The 24,402-nt window shown below is 41.2% G+C and overlaps 1 protein-coding gene and 1 long non-coding RNA gene across 2 annotated transcripts in view; one reads left to right on the forward strand and one right to left on the reverse strand.

Moving 5' to 3' along the window:
• Positions 1-24,402, forward strand: part of LOC135346659 (F-actin-capping protein subunit alpha-1-like) — a 149,716-nt gene that overhangs the window by 31,507 nt on the left and 93,807 nt on the right. The gene's annotated exons all lie outside the window — the stretch shown is intronic.
• LOC135346671 (uncharacterized) lies at positions 4,243-11,868 on the reverse strand. Its single transcript, XR_010398091.1, has 4 exons — positions 11,062-11,868; positions 10,776-10,902; positions 10,583-10,676; positions 4,243-4,436 (listed from the first exon to the last, which is right to left on the reverse strand). It is a non-coding gene; the product is annotated as an uncharacterized LOC135346671 (long non-coding RNA).

A 24,402-nucleotide genomic window follows, 5' to 3' on the forward strand; every position in this document is an offset into this window, starting at 1 on the left:
AGTGCCCAGGCTGCCTACACACGTAGCACACTTTCCGGCCTGAATTATCTGTACCTGAGCTCTCTCTTGTATATCTATTAGACTGAAATGTCGGTTTATACGCGGGTGGACTCCTGCCACTCTCTAGCTCTTGCCTCTTCTTCAAGGCCATCAGACGTCTCTCTTCCCCTTTTGCTGCAATGCATAGTTGCTCATAGGCCAGGGCTCCTGAGACGGCTGGGGCCTGAACTAACTCATACCTCAAACTGTCTTGTAGTTGGGCATACAGAAGGGCATCTCTGGTCTCTTTAGAGAGTGGTTCCCGACCATAGGCCTCTCTGAATGCCTTTTCTAGACGGGTAATGAACTCACCCACGCCCTCTCTGGGCATCTGGGACATGTGTTTAAATTCCAGTGCTCCCAGCATTCTGCTTCCAGGGTCTAACCGGCTCTGGAGATTCTCCACCGCTGCATCCATGGTCTGCTTCTCGATTGCTTGTAACAGGCCCCATTCTTGTAGAGCCCGCCCACGTAGGTGGCCTGCCAGTTGCAATAGCCGATCTTGGTCTGACCATCCGTTCCAGTCTGCCGCCCTCTCAAACGATGGCAACCAGTCTTCGAATTTGACGCCCCTACTATCCCCCTGGAATGTCTCGACTGGAGGGGCTTTCCCCTTTCTCGGGAGTACGGTCTTTGTTCTAGGGTCCACAATTCTCGATCTCATAGGCGAGCTGGTGTGCGATTCAATGCTGTCTGACCTACTGGCCCTCGCTCGTGGGCGATGCGCAGGGTACCCTGCTTCCCGTGTGGAAGTCATTTCGGCCAAGCGTTGTTTTAATTCACATATTTCATCATCTTTTTCACACAAAAACACATCATATTGCATAGCACTATCACAATTAATTTTCCACAATTGCTTATATCTGATCTTTTCATCACCAAGCTTTGCCTGGTAACTACTTACCTCCCCCTCGAGGGAATGTACTCTTTCTTTTGCTGCAGTCAACTCCTCCTGGAGGGCTTCAACCTCCTGTTGTACTGCTGTTAGTTCCTTTTCCAGTTCCCCTTCAGACTCGGTTACGTTCTCAGGGTCCTCTGCCGCTTCCTGGTCCATCGCAGGAGTTTCTTCTTCTTCTGGAATCTCTAAAAAGATTCCCGTTTCGTCCATCAGAGCCATAGGAGATCCAGCTGTGTCTCCGTCCATCAGTACTTGTACGTTCGAAGGCTCTCTACCCCCATCAGACAGTTTTGCGTCTATCATCTGTAGCACCTCGGCAGTGGAAGCTGTGGTGGGGAGCCCCAACTCTGTAGCAATCCTTTTGGTAGCTCTCCCCGTCAGTCTCTTTGAGTTAAGAGGTAGCCGTGTCTCTCTTCCGGACATGACCACGTGGTCTCTAAATTCTGTTCTCCTTGCTGAAAACGTTTGAGAATACCAAGGATATACCTCAGCTACTCTCTGGTCTGTTCTTGACAATCAGCACGCCGATCCGTCCACGATGCTCTTGGGTCTCGGCAGGACCTCCACTGTAACAAACTCAACTCTTTCTATCACTTTCAATCATACGTGACATGCCCAGAACACTCATTACATCATGCCGTATATTAACTAATAGTAGTTCAATAGTATAATACATTGTCACAATGTTACAGTGTTATATTAGTTTCTATAATGAATTTTATATTAAAGTTAGCTTACCTATATAAAGTCACTGAGAAGAAAAGACTTATTTATATGCATCTATTGTTGTTATTTATTGTATTATGTGGCTTACCAGGACCTCAAGAAAGAAGAAAATTGATTCTTCCAGGATCTGTAGTTCAGTGTATATAATATCAGACCTGTGTACATGCATATTGTTATCTATATTGTTATATGGTAGTGTTTTGTGGCTTACCAGGCCCTCAAGACAAAGATGATTCTGCCAGGAGGATCTGGATCTGGATCTTGGTTTCTCACACGTGGGGAATGAGCGCGCATGCGCATTACATCCACAGGAATAATAAAGGGTGTGTCCAAACAGATCAATGGCTACTGCTAGCTAGCTGTTTTAACAGATATTTTCTGAGTCTTGTAGCTAACAAAAAGCTAGCGCTTTAGTGCAAGGCTAACTCATATGTTGAATAGAAAGTATGTGCGGACAGATGATGCTATGAAAGATTCTGAAGAGACTGCAACAGCCTTCAATGTGAGTCAAACTAGCCATAACTCGAGAAAGAACCTTTAGTTTGCTAATCCACGAATCAAAATCCAAGAGAACGTGGCTAGAAGCCAACACAGACACACACACACACAGTCAGCTTTACCGTATCCCTCGTGCGGCTACGCCTCGAGGCATAACTACAGACTATACACATGAGATTATGACAATGATTACTCAATTAGCTTACACACGTCAGGTCTGCTCAGGTATTGCAGACCTAGAAGTGTTTAGGGACACGGCTACAAAACTTCTAAATAGCACCGCAATGAAATTGCTGAAGTATGAAGAGTTCACAACATTCATGGAAAGACTATCCACAAAGCATGACACTGTTAAATTCTGGTATCAGTTCATCACCGTCGATTGTTTTGCCCTTTTTATAGCTCAAAGATATAGGAATTGGGAGCTAAGAGTTGGAAGCATAAAACTTTTATCAGCAGTTTTGACTGCATTCGATCACCCAACATATCAAGAAGTAATCCCACAGCATTTACAGGACTTATTGAGACTGCCAGATTCTGTATTACAGTATCTGAGATCAGGTGCCCGTTTAAGTCCATGCTTTAGACGAATGCCATGAGATGAAAATCAATAAAGACGCAAAACTGGCAGTTTTATACGACCAACTCCACAATAAATGGAATTTCTGTCTAACTATCTCGCAAAAAGAGTTATTCCCAGAGCAGGAGAAACCGCTCATGGTCACATAACAACAAGTAGAGATGATTGACACCATTACTAAGAATGGTATGGCCATCCACGAAGATTTATGGAATTTTTTGTAAGCCAGTCTGGAACAATCTCATGACCTTCTAAACTTCAGGAATATTGGTCAGGAAGCATACGAATCATTTGTATCTACTAAGTACCTTCACATGCCAAGTACATCAGTTATAAAACGCAAGAAACGACTGAGTACTTTTACTATAACAGCGACACAAAAAAAGAAAGTAAAGCTGATTGACCAAGAACGGCAACTTGCTTGGATAGCAGAACCCCAGCACTTGTAGACGGTAAAGGTTTCCCACAAAACACCACTACCTACAGTGAGCAACATGAATGATTACGTAATACTTCAAAGTCCACGTAGTACACCCGGTTCGATGAAAGAGACACCAAAAGAACTAGAACAAAAGCGAAGACACGAGAGTGTACAAACTACAAAAGTTGATCATATAATTATGTGGCCATATTGACAATAGTACAACTGTGCCTACAAACTGGATGTGCCTACAAACTGGAGATCATTTCTCGCATGCAGAAGATGCAGAAGATGTAAAAAAGACCTAACACAACATTTAGCAACAAAAATTTTAAACGTTGTGCCTAGTATTCTCTCAGCAGAGCAAGCAGTATTTTGTAACATTGGCGTTGATGCATACACTACATCAAACTCGAAAGGACAGACGCAGATGAGGGGGATTTAAGAGTATGGTTACACTGTGTACAATTGGTATTTTCAAGAGATTCAAGAGACGTTTACCACATAGGTCTGACAGCCTAATCCCAACTAACCACATAAGTTACAAAAAAGGTGGAAGATCTTAAGGCATTCGCTGAGGCCCTTTCGAAAGACCCTGACTGACCTAAGTGGATTTACACAGTTATCCAATCTATTTATGTTAGTACTGGCGTGGGAAAAATTACTTTTCTGACAACTTTTTTCCAGTATGCATCATTTATCAGTATGCATCATTGCGGACAACCCATTGGAAGCATGGGAATTCTTGAGACCCTTACGTCTAGTGGGTTGTGCATATCCCAATCAATTGGTATTGTTAACCCACTTAAACACCATGAGACTATCTGGCTAAGGCCAGATACAGAAAGCCATAATTTACCATCTACCGAAGCAAGAGATGCTTATGGGTACTTCAGTGCAACACAAAATGACATGGACCTTCCAGGTACACACATTATACCCTGGCATGTGCTCACCTTGTTAATTCCTATTTCAGCTCTCACTACACATGGATGGAAGCGAGAAAATGGAGAACTGGGGATTCAATGGGATTCTCCAGAAAACCTGACAAAGTCAAAGGAAAGAGTATTATCCGGGTGCAAGTGCAAGACTGCTGGTTGCACAAACAAACGATGCAAATGTTTCAAACAGGAAAGAAGGTGTGGGCCTGGCTGTAAGTGTGTAAACTGTATGAATACACAGAGTAATCACCTACTTGAAGAGGATGATGTACACGATCTTGTATTATCAGAGCAGTGCCATTCTAATTCTGAAGATGACTATGTTGAGACAGACTGTGAGGAAACAAACGAAATCATGAACGAAGTGTTTGGACCAGACAATGATATGAATACTACATGTCATTCACATTGGGGCCATTTCCCCCTGGGATTATGACTTATACAGATTATGACTTATACAGTCTGTACTTAAGATACTAGACAACACATAAAACAAATTTCAGCGATGTATCAACTTTCAAAGTGCTACCAGGGCCAACCAAAGTTGTTGTTGGCCTGGTTTCTTGTTCTTGTTTTGACTTCAGTTATACATTATATAATACTAGCTTACCATTACTTCTCAGTCTAATCTGTGGCATCAGCAAACATGGGCAGCGAAAGCCTTCTTTGGCTATGAACTCTGCCCATTGTAATTAATTTTACAGGAAGTTGTGCAGTGGACTGCCCAGACATGGAAATCGAAACGGCCAGCAACAGAGCCAACGTATTCATTCAACAGCAAATGCAACTCTAACTGTCCCAACTAAAAAGTCAAGAACGAACCCTCCAACAACAAAACAAAACACATTACAGATACATCAATCCCTCCCCACACCATCTCTCCCCACAATATTGAGCGAATCCCGATTAAACGAACAATTCCTCACCGATTACAAGAAACTTTTTCTCGAACATTTGAACAAAGTCGTTCGTCACTAAGGAGAAAAAGTGTCCAACATCCTTCAATCTACCAAAAACTTCTGTCCTTTGACCTCCCACACGAAACTCTCGCCAGCCTACACTCACAGCTCATCACTTCATGGACGAAGGCGAACACCACTGTCTACCAGAACTTTCAAAAAAACTAAATGACGATCACCCCAACACCCACTCGAACAAACACCCCAAAAGGAAACAACCACAGCCACAACCACCGTGCAAAAAACGCCCAAAACATTTTTTATAGCAACTCCCACGACACCGACATAAGTATACACAACCTAAGCTCTCATACTATCCACCCACAAGACATCACTCTACTACAGAAAGGACTATCTTTCGCTCCCTCTTCAATAACAAATTGAACTCCTTCGACAATTTAACGATTTCTCACGATCACTACGATCCATATACGACACACAAAAAACACCCACGCAACCAAACCAAGCAACACAGAACTGCACTTTCTCCCAACAAACAAAACAGTCACATTCACCCAAGTCTTCTCAGGACACTCCAAGCTCGAATCGTACATACAAGAACGAGCAAACCAAACACCCACAGCAACCTCTCAAGAACCGAAAGATCGTTTCTAAACAAGCTAGAAAAGAAGTAACATTAAAGCCAGTAGCCAGCAGACAAGAACTTAGGAATCGTCGTCCTCAACACAGATGACTACCTTCAGTTATGCTCTCTTCAACTATCGGACAGAACCACATACAATACTTTCCCAACAATTGACATAGAAAGAAAATTACAACACACCTTCTCAACTCGAATAAAAGGTTTGCACAAAAACCTACAGAACTTTCTAGTACCGAATCCCAAATCCCAAACACACACACAACCACCCAAATTCTATGGCATCCCCAAAATACATAAAATGTTTGTCCATCTGCCTCCCCTCCTATAGTGTCCCACTCCAACTCTATTCTCTCTCCATCTGCCCACCACGTGCTCCAACCAATCGCCAAATGTATCGATCTCCAAGTACCGATCTCCAAGTACCAGATATATAGTATCCATAGATGTTCAAAGCCTATACCCATCCATCCCTCAGGCAGCAGGAAATGAACAGACTACTAATAACGGACCCAAATCTTGTCATCCAGTTATTACACACGAACGTAAATTTCAACTACTTCGAACTCGCAACCTTATATTTTCAACAAATTAAGCCATGGGTTCTCCCCCGCCATGGGTTCTCCCCCACCATTGCCAACATCTTCCTCTCAGTAACAATCCGCAAATTTCTCGACACTCAACCACTTCAGCCATCACTACTAAAAAGATACATCGACGATATCTTCATAATATGGCCACACAGCTCCACAGACTTAGAGAAGCGCTTAAAAATTTCCATCAATCTCTGAAATTCACATCAGAAACGTCAACCTCAACAATAAATTTCTTGGATCTCACTATATACAAAGGCATCATGTTTGAGTACACTACGATAATTTTATTAGACACGAAAACCTATCAAAAAGAAAAAAACTTATACCAATATTTGCATTTCAAATCTAATCATCCCCAGTCAGTGTATAAAGGTATAAAATGCATCCGCTATGCACGTACCAACAGCACATCGGATAACTATTACTCCATGATCCGTCAACAACTCCTCCTCGATTAATAGACAAAACAATTAACTATCAAGACCGCCAGCAATTCCTCCTCCCAAAACCCTCCTCCCAAAACAGGGACACACCCAACCAATTCCACAGTATGATGCTCTAAAAGCTACAGTGCTACTACACTACAACCGAGTACAAAAGTTTGCTCCTAAACCGAGATTCATTGCCCAAGGACACAAAACTATTACTCGAGTCGAGCAGACCAGTTTGTTGATCTCATACTCACTCTAGGAGAATCAGAAAATGAAACAGAACACCCAAACCGCGGGAAAAATGCCAGTTATTGTTGACACAGAAAGAAACACCACCGGCACCCCCGATGTGCCACATGTACTCACATGTACTCATCTAAACTGCGATAGATAGCTACTTTAAAAGTACGCACACAATACGCTCTCAGACATCCTCCAATATCATATACTTAATCACGTGCAGAAAATGATCACGTGCAGAAAATGCAAAAAACAACAAACCAGATCAACCAAAGAATAAATCGACGTATAAAAACCAACAAAAATATTTACATAGCCATCCATTACAACTTCCCCGATCACAAGTTAGACCGGTACAACGATACAGCTCCCAATATAGATGAGCTGAAACGCCTAGAAACTACAAACATTGATACCGAAAGGACTGAACGTTAGTCAATGTAATGTCTCTCAATGTTATTCCAATAAATTTTATCTACACCAAATAATATACACTTTACGAAACTCTCAACCATAATAAACTGTTGAGGAAAACAAACCAACACCGAAAATTTCAAGTATAGCATGTACACATAGCTAAATCCGCTCATATAATAGCTGCTTATATAGCCCCTCACCAAACAACATTGTCTCCCAAACGGACAAGAAAAAAACAATAACAACAACACAATATTATAGACTAAGTCGATCCTGAACACACACACGTCACACAGTGGATGAACTATGTTACTACAATTACTCACAAAAGGTGGGTCCCCCACAGGGGTGGGGAACCCACCTCGGTGGTCGCCCTCCGCCCCCGTGGGGAGTCACACACACACACACACACTATCTATTTATTTTGACTAATGCCTGAAGCTAATTCTTAAAGAACCAAAATTAGAGGTAATGATTATCTTGTGCTTGCCACATAGAAGAACCAGCTACAATATAACCAGGCCCAAACAACACAGCTTTAATGTTATAGTTAAGCCTCCTTCAAGGTTAGAATTAGAATGACTCCTATATTTTAAAATGTAAATAATTATTCAAACATGGCCCCAAGTGAATCACTCACAATAACAACTCACAATAATCACAATAAAAAATAGGATAAAAAGGGATACATCATTAATCATTTGGAAAGGGCAGAACGAGCCAACTGCCATATTTTAAGGTGTAGCAATTTTCGTGTAGCAATTTTCGAGGCACTTATATTTCGTGGATTAGCCGCCATTTCGTTGCACAATGTTCGCGGAATGACTGCTTACCGGAAGCCACGCCTTGCATGAGATAGCAGGTAATTCTAATTAAAGAACAATTTTCGTAGACTTAATTTTCAATTCTAACCCACGAAATCCGCGAAAATTAAGCCCTTCGAAAATTTCGCGCTTTACGATGCTCATCACATCCCACCAGCCTAGTACTACTCCACACCATCTCAACCACAACCAAACCAAAGAGCAACAACCATCAAATCCTGCCCATGCATACTCAGTCATAGCATGGTAGAAAGTGAAAAATAAAGTAAGTTACTGTACTTTATTATAATCTGCAATCTAGACTTCACTTGTATGGTATACTTAAAGCCGGGAAAGGGTTAAGGTTAGGGTATTGTGTATTATGATCACTCATGAATATTCATGAGTTTAATTCTGTCAGCTCTTGCAGGTTCAAAGAAGTCTGCTATACTTATAATTTATTGTATGATTATCAACTCTATTGCTATTGTTTTGTGTAAGAATGCCATGATTATGAAGATGCAAAGTGGGACCGCAAGTATATAGACTATTTTTTGCGTCAATTTATAAGAGCAGTAAGTACTTTCAGCAAGCTTTATTGGTATCAGCTAAGTAAATGGTGATCGATTTTTAGAATTCCTCACAGGCACCCTTATACCTGAGATGCTTCAATTTGACGGCAACAGTTAAATGTTCCTTACTTCAATCCAGCTTGTTCAGTTACGTAAAGTATTACCTTAAACAACATGATGACGAGCTAGTATTCATTCAGAGTCATCTACACCACTCAGCCAGTAGGGACTATCCACCCCCACTCTACCACCAACATCGGCCGACGCAGGTAAGCACCCATTGCGGGTAGCTAGAACAATTGGATGTCACAGTGGCACCGGTGATTCTTTGAACCGCCTCACACTTGCTATCCAGCTCCACACGCACTGCTGCACACTAGCTTGAATTAACCCTTTCTCAGCTTTAACTTTAATTAAAACAAGAAATACAGAATAAATGCATGTTTTTCTTTAAAAATTCACATTGAAATCACTCGTGTAAGATACACCATCATCGTTACCTAGCCACCCCCAACTAATTAGCGATTGTTTACAAACATTCACACAAACAATATTGTATGAAGTGTTCTCAATGTGACATGGTCTATGAGGTCTTTTCCCAGGAAATGTTTTCTTCACCTACACACAGGTCTAACCTACTACAGATTTACCAGGTCCAGGAACTTGGTCTGTCTCGCTCTTTATTTTCTAGTTTGAAGTAGTCTGGCTATGATCTCACTGTCTAGCTGCACTAGAGATCCTTTCGACGATACTGTACAAAAAGCGTACCTCGAGGCAGCACAATGAAAATACCACGAGCTCAATGCGTAGCATGTGCTGGTACCTTCAGCGTGTGCATAGCTCATCATTTTTAGCAGTAGCCATGCCGGTACGCATTGGCACCGCAGGTCTTGTTCAAGTCTTGTTCAGCTCCAACTCCTCTACACAGTACACAGGTTCTTCTTGTATAGTCTCTTCTTAGTATAATTCTGTAGTACTCAGTATAGTATGCTCGAGACCAAGACCAGGCCGCTCCCTGTCTCGAGGCCATCACAAGGGCATATCTCTGCTTCTGAGCAAAATTGGCGAAAACAAAATTTGACCCCCCCTGAAAAATACCTTTAAAAGCTTGCAGACACCAACAACTTAGTCTCGCGAGCAGACGTGGGAGGGAGGGAACGTCTGGTAACTATTGCAGCAATTCTGTGGACCACTGCCAGAATGTTGGCAGTGCCAATCAGATTTGTCCACGTCATAGTGGGCGGGTAACACCCCGTATATTTTCCTATTATAGCATAAAATGAACGTGAAAAGAAGGATTATTACTCTAGCAAAGGCTAATTTTAGTGTTGAACTATACCTGGTTGCGAAGAAACTTGGTTACAAGGAGCTCAGACCAAGCAAGAGCTAGCTAGCTGCATATGAAAATATTTGTCTATATGTGAATTTGGTTAATTAACAAATATCTTGCACGTGACTACATTCCTCAGTGCCATGGAATTGCTGCAATAGTTACCTTGCTGCAATAGTTACCAGACGTTCCCTCCCTCCCACGTCTGCTCGCGAGACTACCAACAACTAAGGAAGAAGTAGTCTGCAAGAGAAGTTTGGGAAAAATCCAATTAGTGACCTTAATTAGCTGACCTTAATTAGCTAAGGTTAAGTGGTTCCAGCCTCCTCTGTATACCAATGTTGTACTGATTTTGGAACTACTCAACTCCTCCGAGGTAGTATAATTACGAGGTAGTATAATTATTACAGTTTTAAAACTCTCGTATGGACTCACTATTACGATGTGCGCGTGCATTGGAATTTTGGTATATAATTACATATATACATCTATATATTGTTTGTTATAGAAACTCCTGAGTATACACTTACCATATAGAAGCAGGGTGGGTTTTATAGACTTGTTTCCTAGACTTGTTTCCATGAGTCTATTGTTTCCATGAGTCTAGGACGTTTTTTGTTCCTCCTTAGTGAAGAGATGGCATGGCTTAAAAGGAATAGCAAATAGAAGCCATTGTACTGCATGCATGTACAATTAACATGCTTATAGTCATTATACTCTTACCGTGTACTTAGGATCCTCCTCCACCTGATCGCTCGGATCGCTCGGGGTGGTCCTGGTCCTCCCAGTTCCCCCACGCCGTCTTAATATGCGCCTTCCTCCAACTTCAGAAGCTCTTCACAGTTTGTGCCTGTAATAATAATGTAAGGTACCTACAACAATTCGAGAACTGTGATCCATCAACTGTGATCCATCAACTGCACACAAAATTATATGCATGATGCATGATACTAAACAATTTATAATTATATGCATGGTTTTATATATCTATGCAGCACTTGCACTTTACCTCAGCTCTCTCTCGCTTCAGAATCTCTTTCCTAAGTTCGTCTTCTCTCCTACTTTCTTTCTCTCTCCTACGCTCCTCTTCTTTCTTACGCTCCTCTTCTCTCTCTTCTTTTTTCCTACGCTCTCTCCTACGCTTCTCGTCATTCCTCCTACACTCTTCTTCAACTTTCCTTTCTTCAGCTTCATCAAATCATATTCATTGATGTACAAATTATTATTGATACAAGCAGGATTAGGATTAGCTATAGGCACTATAAGTGGCTCAACTTTAGTGGTACTGTAAAGTATTTAATTAATTATCAATTCACCTGTGTGGGGGATGCACAACACAAGTCTCGCCTTCTTTACCTGCTTCTTCTTACTTTCAGTCCTTTCCACACAACCGTAGAAGGAATTTAATTAGAATTTATTAGCTTTTCCAGCAGTCTGGGGGACGGAAGTGCTTCTGTCACGCCCATTTTTACTATCAACTGTGCATGAAAATGATCATTTTAGTTGCAACTGCATTCTGTACTGCCATGTGCTTGATCTATTTATGCAAGACTGCATGCAAAATTGAAGTTTAGCTGCAAGAGTGATTGTTAGCAAGCGCTCAGGAGAGGAGCTACAGCCCAGCAGGTAAGACAGTAATCCAACCAGTAAGAGTGATTTTTCTGCAACAAATCCTGCCTATACCTTAGCTTACTGCATACTGTAGCTATACAGACAGTATTACTGCAAGTTGCCACTCTTGTTTTGTTCACTGAAGGTTGGATTTACTGCTTGTTTTCTGTGGGCTGTAGCTCCTCTCCTGAGCGCTTGCTAACAATCACTCGTGCATCATTCAATAGCTAAAACTTCAATTTTGCATGCAAAATAGATCAAGCACATGGCAGTACAGAATGCAGTTGCAACTGAAGTGATCATTTTCATGCACATTTGATCAGCAAAAATAGGCGGACACTTACTGTATTCAGTTTCTTTCAGATTAACGGAAGGCAGGACGGAAGTTCACGGGGGCGGGGCTCGACGGTGCCGTTGCTGCAAGTATATCTCACCGCTGAGAATGAACTAGTGTTCAAGCTGGCGCTGTGCTAATGCCTCTCGCCATGTTTTTGCTTTCGCTGAAAAGTATTAGAGTGTTATATTAGTTTCTATAATGAATATTAAAGTTAGCTTATCTATATAAAGTCACTGAGAAGAAAAGACTTATTTACATGCATCTATTGCTGTATTATGTGGCTTACCAGGACCTCAAGAAAGAAGAAAATTGATTCTTCCAGGATCTGTGTAGTTCAGTGTATATAATATCTAAGAAGAAAAGACCTGTGTACATGCATATTGTTATCTATATTGTTATATGGTGGCTTACCAGGCCTTCAAGACAAAGATGATTCTGCCAGGAGGATCTGGATCTGGATCTTGGATATTATTTCTCACACATGGGGAATGAGCGCGCATGCGCATTACATCCACAGGAATAATTAAAGGGTGTGTCCAAAGAGATCAATTTTCACAAATGGCTACTGCTAGCTAGCTGTTTTAACAGATATTTTCTGAGTATTGTAGCTAACAAAAAGCTAGCGCTTTAGTGCAAGGCCAACTCATGAATAGAAAGTTTGTGCGGACAGATGATGCTATGAAAGATTCTGAAGAGACTGCAACAGCCTTCAATGTGAGTCAAACTAGCCATAACTCGAGAAAGAAGCTTTAGTTTGCTAATCCACGAATCAAAATCCAAGAGAACTTGGCTAGAAGCCTATAGAAGCTGTTAGCTTTCGTCGCATTGCAACCGTTGAGCAGTTACAGCTGGAACAGACACACACACAGACACACACACACACACACACACACACACACAGTCAGCTTTACCATATCCCTCGTGCGGCTACGCCTCGAGGCATAATAAGCAACCCGGCCACTCCTGGAATAACAGTCATCGACGGGAGCCGTTTCTTTGCATGCTGTACGTATAGTTATAAGATGTGTACCTCGTGTTATTCATTGATAAATCTGGGTCTTAATTAATTGTCTATGTAGCTAGCTGCCTATTAAATGGACCCTGAAGACGCTCCAATCATCCAAAGAAAAGGAGAGTTTGGGATAGCTCTCACTGTAAGCAGCTAGTATCAAAATCTACTTATTATAGGCATAGAACAGTGTCAGGCTGATCCTAGACCTACATTGAATGACGACCATGACGAAGAGGAAACCATGTCAGATGTAGGATCTTATACTGATTCCATGGAAGACATTGAAGATATAATTGGTTTCGTATATTCGGTAGATCTTTCTCAAGTATCGACAAAAATTATCGACTCGTATTACCATGCAGTAACGTAGCCTGCCTACCGTATATACAAGTTATAGCCATATGTCAGTGATCCAAGACAGAGTTATACTTCAGTGTACCTTAATTCATCTACACCATCAGTAGCATAATGTTATCATACATCATGTATTAGAACGGCACTGAGTGTTTGACAATCAGGAAAGGGAATTCGTTAGTGACCATTCCAGTGGGGAGGATGATGAAGAACAAGTAAGGCGGACTATAATTGATGTTAATGAGCCTAGCTGTCACAGCTGCATTTCAACGAGTTGCTTCTATATAGAAGTATACCAGCAACAGAGTCATTCATTAATCATGACCATGCACATGCATGCATTAAAATAATTTTATCATAATTATGCAGGATGGTAACGGAAGTTTGGTCGTCTAGTGAAGATTCAGAGTCCCTTTCTTCCTTAGTTGAACCGGTTACACACGAGTGTAATAATAAGAAAATCGAGAGGTCACTTAAATCGAGAGGTCACTTACCACTGCAAGCACTCATTTGCGCTGGCTCTACTGTTGACTGCTTTTCCTTTCCTTGCTTTTGATTTGACTGCGCTCTCTTTAATGCCTTTGCATCATCTGCAGCTAACTGTTGTTCTAGAGTCAACGCACGCCCAGATGACTTGGGATGCTGCTTTGTCGGAATCTTACAGGGTTCCTGCGGCAAAGTAAGCATTGAAGTGCATTTGCACATGGATTTTCCTCTGCAGAACTGTCATCAGAATCGTTTCCATCACAATGTAGCGGATGATTGTTCTCCCTCATCGGCATCTTGGTGACTTGGCCTCTGACAAATTGGAATGTACTTGAGCCCTGTTTGCTTAGCCAACGAGTCCGGGTTAAACCGTTCAAATTTATCCTCGCCAGGCAATGTGATAGCCCTACTATTGAATGTGGCATATGCCGGTTATTCCTTGATATTGATGATTGTCATTGACAGATCCCATGCCTTGTGGAAGAGTGTTGAAAAGTGCTGATGACTCGCCCTGGGTTTTGTGTAATAAACTCATGACAGACGTATGCCGAAAACACGCCTTTGTCAAGTGGCTGTGTGAGATTCGTTGTGTGTTGTGTTGGGTGGCAGCTGCTATACGGATCATTTCTGGAGAGTAGTGTGAGGAATGACCATCCATTAAGAGAGGAGCATAACACCAGTCTTGGAAGAGAGCTGTATCAATCCACCCTTTGTTGAACAAACCATAGTAAGTGTTGGGTACCTCAGTGTTGCGGATTTAGTTTTTTCCGGTCGAAGATCAGTCCCCCCCCCCCCGCAGCATTGACACAAGATAAAATAGTTATTTGAGCCTTTGTGGAATTTGTCACACATGATGGGTTCTTGGCGCCTTTTTCAGTTACTGCCTTTGGTGCTAAAGGTCTCATCACAATTAAAGATGTGCTTAGCCAAAAGGGAAAAGTAGCAATCCAGAGAAGATCTGTCCATGGCCATAGCTCTGACCAGGGAGAGTGGCACAGAATGTGATATTTAGACGAAAACGTTGCCACCAGCCATTTTGTTGATGTTTTTCGTATCAATGTACTGCTGTACAATACTCATAACTTGTTCTTGGATAGCCGATCTGTCTTACACCCAAGTTGCAAAGTTCTTCTTCTTCTTGAATATGTTGCATGGTCATAGAGTGTAGTCTTCGGAACTCCATGTAATTCAGAAGCCTTTCGCAAACTACACGACCCACGCTTTAGCCAGGTTTTCAGATCCTCTCCAGATCCTCTCCAATTGTGGGGTGGACACATAGTTTCACTACACGAAACTTGTTGCTTATCCCGAACATCTCGTGCATATGCCGTACGTTGTTGTAGATTTCGCTCATGAAACACAGCCTAAAGAATTATATAAACTTTGAACTTTGAACCCACGTTTGTGCAATTATAATTATTATCAAGAAATAATTATAAGGGTGCATTCCTATTTTCAAAGAAATACCGCAGCAAGTACAGAACACAATATTATTGATATTGTCATCAAACTGTAAACCAAAGAGAAGTAGATATTTTTTTTTGGTACAGGCATATCTTCGAAAGTAAAAGTGATATGACTGAAAGTTCAACTATTGGCGCTTCCATTGGACCACCACCTGTTACATCACATGACATCATCAGTATAAAATGGCTGTCTGAAGATGTGTACTTCCGAAAATATGTTAGAAATTTGTTGTGCATGTACCTGAGTATATTGCTCATCTTTTGAGCTTCAACGGAAGTCTGGGCTACTAGTAAGTTCTGAGAAATACTGCATTTTGTTGTTTTTTGGTGGCAAATATGTTAGGAATACAACTTTCGATTTTATATTAGTTAAGGTCTGATTTTTGAGCAGCAATAGTGTACTTTCTTTTCATCTGTACTAACTTACAGGAGTTAGGCTAGCCTCTTCTTTGCTAGAGCGGCCCATCTTGTCAAGCGATTTGGCTACGTAGTAAGCTCAATTGACACGCCCCTGTGACACGGAATGCCCAGCACCAACTGTGTATTTGCAGGTAGACGACCTTTGGATGTAGCAAATAACAACAAGATGATTTGTGACATCACAAATCAATGAATATCATTGCATACGTCGTTGACAAGAAGGGCCGCTCTAGCAAAGAAGATACTTGTTTAGCTCCTGTAAGTTAGTGCAAATGAATTTTACACTATTGTAGTACATCCTTCTGACCTTAACTAGCATAAAATCAAAGTTGTATTCGTAACATATTTGCCACCAAAAAACAACAAAATGCAGTATTTCTCAGAACTCCGTTGAAGCTCAAAAGATGAGCAATATACTCAGGTACATACACAACAAATTTCAGATCTTAACTCAAACAAATAAGCTACTTCTATTCCTAACATATTTTTGGAGGTACACATCTTCAGACAGCCATTTCATAGTGATGATGTCATATGATGTAACAGGTGGTGGTCCAATGGAAGCGCCAAAAGTTGAACTTTCAGTACCTGCACTCTAATAGATCATATCACTTTTACTTCAGAAGATAAAGATATGCCACAAAATGTGAAAAAAATAAAATAAAATAAATCTAGTCTAAACAACAATTAATTCCAAACCAGAGCTAGATTTTATACTGTAGAGCAGAGAGGATAACGCATGTGTTTCATTCGAACACCCACCTATTTTCGTGTCGTGTCTAGCGTGTCTAGCTGCAACGATCTCTGTGATATCCAACGCTACTGCAAGTTAACCGACCCAATAGTAAGTCGTCTGGTATAGTTAGCCTGGCATATTGATCAGTCACTTAGCATAGGTTGTGGTCGATATATGAAGACGGTCTCAACAGAAAGTAACTCTGTGCCGCAGGAATCAATTGTCCACTCGTCAAGGTTCACACTCAATCCAAAACTGAACCCTCGGCATTACCATCATGTACTTATCCCCTTTGCCAAAACACCACTCTGGAATTCCCTACCAAGCTCTGCAAGTAGATTACTTAGTTTAAAGCTCATGTGCGGGACTGTTTCAATTAATTACTTACTAGCTTGCCCGTTTTGTGTCTGTTAATTAATTTGTATGTCCTCATTAAATTTTATGGGTTAGGGTTAGGGTTAGGGTTGGAAACTTTTCTCATTTAAGAAGTTTAGGCCCACATTTAATAGAGCTCTCAAAGTGAATCCTTTATCCTTCAGTGCATCCACAAATTCAGTGCATCCACAAACCGAGTAAGTTCAACGTCAGAGATGTATACTGGTGAAATGTAGCAAATAGCTCCATTTGGGGTACAAGCATACAACAACCAAAAACTTTACGGTGTTATGGTGCTTCGGTGTTATGGTGCATCATGTGGATGACTGCATGGCCAAATCTGATGGGGTCTGGATATATTGGCATATGTTGTAGCACGAAATGCTTCCCATGACTTAGACCCCCAGTATGTAAGCTCATTGACAACCGGTTCCAAAAACTCAACAAATCCAGTGTAAAAAGAAATCAACGTATCACTATCTTCAATATCTTCAATATTAGAATGCTCACTTTCAAGTAGCTCCATCTTGGCCAATCGGCGGGGTTTCGATGAAGATCTACTAGGCCCAGGAGTAGAGTGTGACCTACTACTACCTCGAACGTATTTGTCCTCTCCTCTCCTCTAGACTTAGCCCTTGCCCCAGGAGATGTTTACCTACATAGATTTGTGAGCAAGTTTACTAGGCTCTAGCTAATCACTTACCTATCTCCATCAAGGAAGCAAACTCTGTTGCTGGGCTTGCCTCTAGGACTGGTGTCTGGCTCTCTAGGAAACCGGTGGAACTTCGGTCATCTCTGTCCAGGCATATCTCTAGCTAGCTCTGCCACCGGCACCACTCGCCTTCTAATTCCAATAGATTCAGAATTTCTTTTTCTTTCAGCTGCTATTCGTCTAAAACAGGTCAAAGCATCCGCCTCGATCCCAGGCCGCTCTTCCTCGAAGAGAGGGCCTGGTATCAACTGTAATCCCCAGAATCTCGGGACTCCGGATATCAGCTCATTAACTATTTCACTGATCTGATATACTACACACAAAACCATGTGGATAGCTCTCCTATTGTGGGGGGCGTGCCGGTAGGCATAAATCATCTGCTGCCATTGCCTGAAAATATATCTAATGGCCTTAGAATATACTGGCCTTATTTTTCCCCTCCATTAATTTTAGGATGCCTGACAGCTCTAGCAGGATCTTTCCCATACATACGACCTCCAGCACTGGTCCCATGAGGTAAATATAGTAGACACATTACTCCTACTCATGGGACAAAAAAGGTGGTGAGTGGGTGGGTGGGATTTCCGAGAACCGAGGCCATGCACTTTACAGTTATCTAAACAGCTTGAGAGTGAAGCCTGGCAACTGCTCGCTACTGTTACCAGTACCCCGTTTCCTAGCTACCCTTGTACCCCTTCGTTGATAACACAGTGATACTGCTTTTTTATCCGAAGCCGTTCCCTACCTAGTTAACTATGTTTATACTTTCTAAGACACACAAAATCATGTGGATAGCTCCATGTGGCACCGGTGGTCATCTGCAGATTCTGTCATAGCATCACTTACATTGCCTGAAAATATATCTAATGGCCTAGAATATACTGGCCCTATTTTTCCCCTCCCCATCCATATTCCTCTAGTATATACACCTCACTACTCAGTCATCATTATAGGTTAACAATGACAATATGCAGTGATGCTGAATACTTCCACTGCCAGGTGTCTGTCTCTCCATTCATGAAGAGTGCATGAGAGTCCCTCCTTCTATCAACCTTGATGACATCGCTGCCCTTTTAGTGCCGGGTTCTATACAGGTTCTATACAGTAAGCCTGGAACGTATTATCTAGCTGCTTTCACCATTTTGCAAAAATTTTACTGTTAAACCGACCCTACTACACACTCCCAGTCTGCGTATTCCCAGTGGCCAGTCTATAGTGGGTCCTCAAAATCATTGTGCACACCGTAGGATAAGCCGTTAAGATACATGTACACATAAGTATACATTATTTCCATCTCTACTTATCCTAAGGACAAACATCTCGGTACTACTCGACAGGAGCCTCCTGATGTGCCTGGCGAAAATCAGATAAGCGATCTTGTGACCATAATTATAAAAAGCGTCTTTACACGCACAACTCTTGGTGACTTGTATACTCTATGCCAGTTGACACCATTCGTCCTCGTAGAATGCCACACAGCTCGGACGTACTGTGGTGGGGACCAACTTGCTTAGAGAGCCAACATTTTTATACCGTTCCAACCAACACGAAACGCTCCAGCATTCAATTGGTTTATACTTATTGACGCCGGCACTTTGGTCAAGCTGTTGCTGTGTGCTGCAGCTTCCCATTCCCAACCATGGCCAGACGTGCAATGATTTCCTCTACTCCGTATACTAGTTGAACACACTGTTTACATGAAGTATTTGTTTTCTCACTGCTCTCCTTTCAACAGGTGATGGAATAATTTATGCTTCATTTTCCTGTATGGCTAGTGTCTAACAAAGCTCCTAACTAAGCTGCTCTGGAATTTTCCCACTATATGAACACATTGTTCTTATAATCATTTTATCTGATTTCATACTGGGTTATTTTTGATGGTTTAATGATGTGTGTGTCATACTGAACCAAGCAAATTTGATCGCATAAATTTTCCTGAGGCTTACAAACTTGGGAAAAAATGAGCAAAAATAATCTAGTAGTACGTCACAAATATCACGTGATATTCTTTTCCTCTAGAAGAAAGAGCCGACTTAAATAAGCTTAATAAGGGAGTCCCAGGTACTAAGTTTTTTTGTGGAAGCATGTGGAAGCCAGTATTATAAACGTTTTAATTACTGACTGCGATATATTTTCTCTTAGATGTATAGGTACTAGGTAGTTGTATGCGTAGTATGCGTAGTTGTATGCGTAGTATGTGTAGTTGTATACGTTGAACAATGAAGTAAGCAATAAAGTAGGTTGTCCCTGTCAACCATAATATTTGGTAGAGACGAATAAGGATTAGCTGTGAGTCCAACTTGGCGTGTTGATCCGTCTCTCAGTTATGGTTGAACTCTACCTGGATTGTTAGCTGTAAACCCAGAGTGTGTGTTGACTATTCAGGTAGCGGTACCCTTAGAACGTGCATACAACCTAGCTCACTCAGTATAATAGTATCGTCATTATAAATAACAATATTTTGGCCTATATTCCCAAGTCCAGAGTCATCTGTGTGGCCATCACTATAGTCGATGTATGGCAGAGGCCTGAACGTGGAGGCCTGAACGCAGACTGCCATGAAATGCCATGAAAGTGCTGGTGAAGAATTTAAATTTGTGGACAATAATATATGTGACAGGGCCTAACACAGGTATACCCGAGTTTATTTTTATTGTTGAATCGGATAAATCGGATAAAGTCTCTAAGCTGATACCCTCCTAGCTATTTTCTATCCGGAGATATGTTCGAGGGAACGCTACGAAGTATTGCAACGTCTTGAGATGACGCTCAAACGTCATGAATTAATTGAAGTTCAATTATTGATTTCCGGGCACTTCCATATACTCACAAAGCATAAAGTTAGAGGGATAGGTGATGATTTTACATTGAATCTGCAGTGGAGCCTCGAAAAATATCCGCGTTACGAGGCTGTGTTTCCTTGAGACATCAGGCCTAGTACGTGTAGTACTTAGTACTTGCTAATGTCTGACCACACCGAGACTTTCCAATAAAGTTATATGTTCCCAAGGCGAGCTATTGGAACATATAACATGTAAGCGTGCTCTATGGTATAGACCTTGAAATATAAGTGAGTTGCACGGACTAAGCACACTCAGTGTTGTTAAGGATGGCTCAATTAATTATTGGGATTTATTGCGGATTTCTTTTATATGTGATTATATCTTTTGGATGGTTACATATAAACTGATGAAACTTTGCAATAATGTAGTCTTATAATGAAGGATAATGAAGGAACATGTTGAATGTGTTTTTAAAGTCATGTGACGTGGAGCTACAGTGAAATATACAACTTTACAATTTCCGGAATACAAACAAGTGCAGCCACACCCCCAAATTTTTTTTTTGTGAATTTTTTGTGAAGTGCAACTCAGTTACCATTTTTATGGTGCCCCATGATGTCTATCATTTTCGGTGAAGCGGAAAATTGAAATACGCATATTTAAGTAGAGGGCATTAAATAGAAAATGCGACAGTTTTCCTGATTTCTGTGCACCTGTAAATGATACGCATAAAATTGAAATACGCATATTCAAGTAGAGGGCATTAAATAGAAAATGCGACAGTTTCTGTGCACCTGTAAATGATGGGTGTGGCTACACTTGTTTCTAATCCTCCTTTTTTATCTTCTTAATCACACTGTAACGACATCGCTGAAGGTCACATGACCTCCAAACATTTTATCCAAACATTTTAAGCGTGTACATTTCGTACAAAACTACATTCCTACTAAATTTCATCCATTAATATATCACAATCACAAAGATATGATGCCCTGTGCACCATGTGGCTGAGCCATCCTTAACACCAGTGAGCAGTTACCTGTAGTTTATTATGCACTGAGTGTAGAAATAGATATTGTAAACCGCAGCGTAGCGCGGTTACTCGAGATACAAACCGTTTCCTATCCCTCTAACTCTTTAATCTATGGTTAGATGAAGGCTAGGCATTCTAGGACTCTGCTATGTAGATTGGCATCTATCTTCGAAGAAATAAAAAAGACAAAGACTCCAATGGTAAGTCTTGTTATCAGCTTGTACTTACTTTCTGTGTCATGTATCAGTCTTATAATAGAGCCTACAAAAAGTGTCTCTGTTCTTCATAAAGTTTAAAGGAAGCCTGTCTGATCTGACTTATTATTAGCCTTACAAGAAGCTTTCCTCCTTTTATTGGTATCACTGCCATTGTGCTTAGTATGAGTGATCACATCTTGGAGAGCCCTGTGAAATTTATATGGATGGTTCTCCCAGGTCCTGAGAAACAATAGTCTAGAATGTAAGTGACATTGATATTGTGTCTTTGTGTCTATCTTAACTTACTTACTACTTATCTGTAGGAGGAGACAAGTGGCACGGGATACATACATCTAGAGTGGATGCTAAATTATGTTTGTTAAGAAGTGGAGCTCCTCTTGATGATTGTAAATACTGGGCTGATGCCTGTACAAGTTGTAATCTTTTTTTGTTAAAAATAATTAAGGAAATTCCCCAGGGAATTTCCCCTCACGTAGACAGTAAATTTCATTGTAAAAAATGAACTTTTGGTGAGTTTCTTCGTTTAAAGCTTCGTAGAGAGCCAAATTTTTACAGAGGAAGGGCTAAAGTTAGCCATGTTTTTCATTTCTACTAAATTGGCCTATAGCCGCGTTAAGGGGGGGCCCATGGGAGTGCTCACATATGGGAGTGCATGGAGTGCTACATTCAGCAAAGATCCTTTCATCCATTTACACAATTTGTGTACAGTGATGCTGAGCAACCGTCAGAAGATTGGGTTGATGATCTGGCGAACTCAGATGTGGACGATGAACTTTAAAGTAATAGGGCCCTTGCAACATGCCATATATTGGCACTGCTATTCCTTTGATCTCAAAAAGCAACATTATTAACCCGTCGGGTGAAGTGAAGTGAAGTCTCTATCGGGTTTCCAGAGCAATAAAATAGAATGCGCATACAACAAGGAATAAAATGGTGCGTTGCCATAGCAACCACAGTTATTACGCCCACCCGTTTTTATCATTTTAAATGCTCGGCCAGCGGTGAGATAAAATCCAAAATTTTTTTTTTTTATGGATCAGCCGCCTTGACTAAGCTTGATTTTCACATGTAACAGTGCTAAGATATATCAATTTAAATACGTACATATCGGTGAACGATCATGAAATTTACAAGGTCATATAAAGACTATGCTAATTCTATTTTAGCTATACTATACTTACACTACTGATATTCTAGGATATTCTAGCTATACTATACAGTGACCCCTCCCCTGGTCTTTCACCGTCCTGGTCCATAGCGCCTAGGTTCATGTCATGCATGTCCTCAGTCGTTCATCAGCGTCTGGCATAAAGCTGGTAGCCTTTGGGAGGTATCCTACTATCCCCTCTCCTTCATAGGCACTGTCATTACTAGAGGAGACATCGCCATTGCTGTCCTCAAGCTGTTCAAGCACATCGGCACAAGTAAACAACCTCGTGCGGTAAGATGCTAATGAAATTTTAACATAGTAACGTGGCTTGGAAAATTCTAGACTGAATTGCACGTGATTCTACAGCTCTTCCTCTATACAGGATGTGCGTAGTTCGAGCTACTTCCTAAGTATCGCAGAAAAAAAAAATCACTTAATGCGGGCCACGATCGTGGCCCGTGGCGGTTAAAGGGTTAACTTTTTTTTATAATTACGCACTGAAAGTCTTTGTACAGAAAACCCGGTGGGTTGGGGAATTGTCCACGCACCTCCTGGAAAGCAAAAATGGATTGTACCTGCACTGTAAGTTTCATATAACTAGCACACAATCAGGCATTATGTTGTCATGTACGTTGTCATGTACTGTAGTTTTATACTCTAAGTCTTTTATACTCTAAGTACGCTGGATGTCCCCAATAGGGTCCAGAACTTCTTTGTCATGTTCCCCAAATCTGCTCCTATCAACCAGCCAGGGAATGTAGCTACAGCACAGGGTGAGAGGTGACAAAACGGACGTCTCCCCCCAGTGCTGGAAGTTCACTAAGTGGTAGATAAGTTAATTTATTCGTACATCACTTGCTAAGTGTTTCCGTCCACCTATAAAAAGATAAGTTACGTTTGTAACCAGGTGATAATTATATTAAAATGACAAGGAAATTTGTTATAATGAGATTCATACACAAGGCGTCATCGCATTGGAATGTTTATCACGTGCGTGGGTGGGAAACGTCTGCAATTACTAGTGGGAGTGGAGCTTCGGTCACATGACACTGTACTTAACTTACTGAAGTTGACCGTAGCTAGTTGATCGAGCTGATTTGTTGTAGGCTACCTAGTAGCTATTATAAAGGCCTTAACTAAGACTATTAGATAGTAGAGAACTTGTTTCTTGCTGCGCAAGACAGAGTGCAGCCAAACAAGAAAGTTAGGAGGAGATCTCAGGGGTAAATCTTAGCATGTTGTTTGTGTAGACCATGATTACCTATGAATCTGCTTTTGCGCAGCTGGATTTCATCAGTATATGATATGTACATCAGGATTCCAGGAAAAGATAGGATCTAACTAAGCTGGAACAAATCCTCTTTTTATAATGTAGTATGTTAATTGGTCACATGATGATCACATGATCTTTATTTTCATTTAAGGATACTTAAATTATTATGACAAAACAATATGTGCAATTCCTATGTTTAATATTGAATACTTTTTGATGTATGTGACATTGGCTAATCTGGACGTGCCTTAATACTGTGTGTGCCCCTTTTTGTGCGTGCGTGTGTGTGTGTGTGTGTGCGTGTGTGTGTGTGCCTGCTATGTGTGTGGTGTGTGTGAGTGTGTGTGCCCCCTGTGTGTGCCCCCCGTGTGTGCCTGTGTGTGT

This window comes from Halichondria panicea, chromosome 13 (assembly GCF_963675165.1).
Source record: "Halichondria panicea chromosome 13, odHalPani1.1, whole genome shotgun sequence".
Taxonomy (NCBI): domain Eukaryota; kingdom Metazoa; phylum Porifera; class Demospongiae; order Suberitida; family Halichondriidae; genus Halichondria; species Halichondria panicea.